The 2,428-nt window shown below is 46.1% G+C and overlaps 1 long non-coding RNA gene across 1 annotated transcript; it reads left to right on the forward strand.

The window, feature by feature from the left end:
• Positions 1-331: 331 nt before the first annotated feature.
• On the forward strand, positions 332-2,190 carry LOC125162487 (uncharacterized). The gene is made up of 2 exons (XR_007151059.1): positions 332-397; positions 1,881-2,190. It is a non-coding gene; the product is annotated as an uncharacterized LOC125162487 (long non-coding RNA).
• The last annotated feature ends 238 nt before the right edge of the window (positions 2,191-2,428 follow it).

Consider the following 2,428-nt stretch of genomic DNA (forward strand, 5'->3'; position numbering starts at 1 on the left):
CACAAGTAATCATCAAAAAGCCCATGCTTCACAACTGCTATTTTTGGCTTCTTTCATTATCAGAAGGCCAACCTGGTGTAAGCCAAGATAATCAGCAGATGGGCAGACCAACATATCAAAGGCACCCAAGTCCACTAAATGCAATTTAGTGGGAGAAAAAAACAAAAAGAACACCCAGGGAAGAGTCCTTTGGGCATCAGTCCAGCCCATTACATTGAGAAAAGGAAAAGAGCTGCTTTTAAGGGTCTCAGCCTTGGCAAGGTGGGCTGTTATTTCCGGCGCTGCTGTGGAATCAATCTAACCGGAAGTGGAAAGAGTCCTGCAGTGCTATGGCAACCACAGCCGCTGCAGGAGGGGAGGAGGGCCCCACAGGCCGACCTGATGGCAGACTGAGAAGGTACATTCTGGTGAAGGGGACCCTCAGGACCCAGTCTGACCCCAGTCCCTGGGACGTCACTTTTCCCCAGTGGCAACGCCCATTGGGGGAAGCCAGGCTTTCCTCCCCTTAGGAAAACAAGTCCTACCTGCAGCTTGGACACGCACACAACCCAGGGTGAAAGGGCAGAGGAGTATATTTGTGGCCTCTTTTTCACATGTCCCTTCATGTGACTGTCCAGCCTGAGATGGAGATGGAGCAGCAAGCGACATTGCTATGTGACAGTGACACACTACAGGACCTTTATTCAGAAACATTCTACGGGAGGGGCGCCTGAGTGGCTCAGTCGTTGGGCATCCGACCTCGGCTCAGGTCATGATCTGGCGGTCTGTGAGTTCGAGCCCCGCATCGGGCTCTGTGCTGACAGCTCAGAGCCCGGAGCCTGCCTCGGATTCTGTGTCTCCCTCTCTCTCTGCCCCTCCCCTGCTCATGCTCTGTCTCTCTCTGTCTCAAAAATAAATAAAAACATTAAAAAAAAGAAACATTCTATGGGACCTCCTCCTCCACACGCCAGACACTGGCATGAGAGTCTGTTGCAGCTTTTCTTTAAGATGAAAAGTTTTCATATATTTTCTCTCAACTCTTCACATCCACCAACTTCGTCCCTCCTCTCTTTTCTCTCACCATGTTGCCACTGCCATCTCTCCTCACTAAGCTTAAGGTGGGGACAGTGATATACAAATTTCACTGGCCGGAATAGAATAAAATAGCTAACTGGTTCCATGAAAAAGGGTTTAACTCAGGAAGGCCAAAGGCACAAGAACAAACCGTTGACTGGACTCTTTGTTAGTCCACTGCAGTGTCTCTCGATTGTCAATGAAATTTTTCTTTTTAAAAAAAATTTTTTTTCAATGCCCATTTATCCTTGAGATATCCTTGAGAGAGAGAGAGAGAGAGAGAGAGAGAGAGAGAATGTGAGCAGGGGAGGGGCAGAGAGGGAGTCACAGAATCCGAAGCAGGCTCCAGGCTCTGAGTTGTCAGCACAGAGCCCAACGTGGGGCTCAAACCCATGAACGGTGAGATCATGACCTGAGCCGAAGTCGGATGCTTAACCGACTGAGCCACCCAGGCGCCCCTCAATGAGTTTTTTCTTATGTCACATTTAAGTCCCTTTGGTCTTCATTTTAATTCTTTTCTATCCCACCCATTCAAACTTGAGTGATCGTAAGGACCCACTGCCTTTATCTGTATCTGGCATCTCTTCATGAATTTCCCCATCTGTCTGAGAAGGTCACTGTTCTGTAATTATTGAAAAGTGCTAATGTATGGCAGAATACATCTCCTATGTAAGACAGAAGCTGCTACTTGTTCCTGAACAGTCATTCTTCCCTTCTTTATAGAACTTTCCATTTCTAATTGGGCACAAGGCCTCCTAGAGTAAATATCACTTCTCTCATCTTCCTGTATAGCTAGTTACAGCCATGTTACTAAAATCTGATCACAGGAATGTGAGAAGAAATTATGAAAGCACTTTCCAACTTGTGTCCTTGAAGAATAAGCCATTCCTACTTCCTCTCCCACATCATGCTGGTGCTAAGCCATTTTTAGACCATGTGGGCAAAGTCAACATCCTAGAGGTGACGGAGCAACATAAAAGTTTCCGATACTCTCATGGACAGCAGCCACTCTACCAGCCCTGAACCACATAATTCTGGACGTTACATTTGAAGGAAATGAACTTGTATTTTGTTTAAGCCAGTGGTATATTGGCTGCTTTCACGCTGCTAAATCTAATAAACATGTTTATCCATCTACATTTATTTCCTGTATTTTACCAACCTGGCTAGAAAACTTGGGGGGTCTGCAGCAATGCAGATTCTATGGGAATTTGTCAGAGACTGCCTCAGGGTGCCAGAAATCTGACCCAAGATGTCAAAAATTAGCAAGGGGTGAGGTTGTAATGCAAGACACTAAGATAACAGTCCCCCAAATATAGGCAATTAAGATAAGGGAAGCCAAATCTGACAATCACACAAAAAGAGTCCCAAAAAG

Source organism: Prionailurus viverrinus, chromosome A1 (genome assembly GCF_022837055.1).
Source record: "Prionailurus viverrinus isolate Anna chromosome A1, UM_Priviv_1.0, whole genome shotgun sequence".
Lineage (NCBI taxonomy): Eukaryota > Metazoa > Chordata > Mammalia > Carnivora > Felidae > Prionailurus > Prionailurus viverrinus.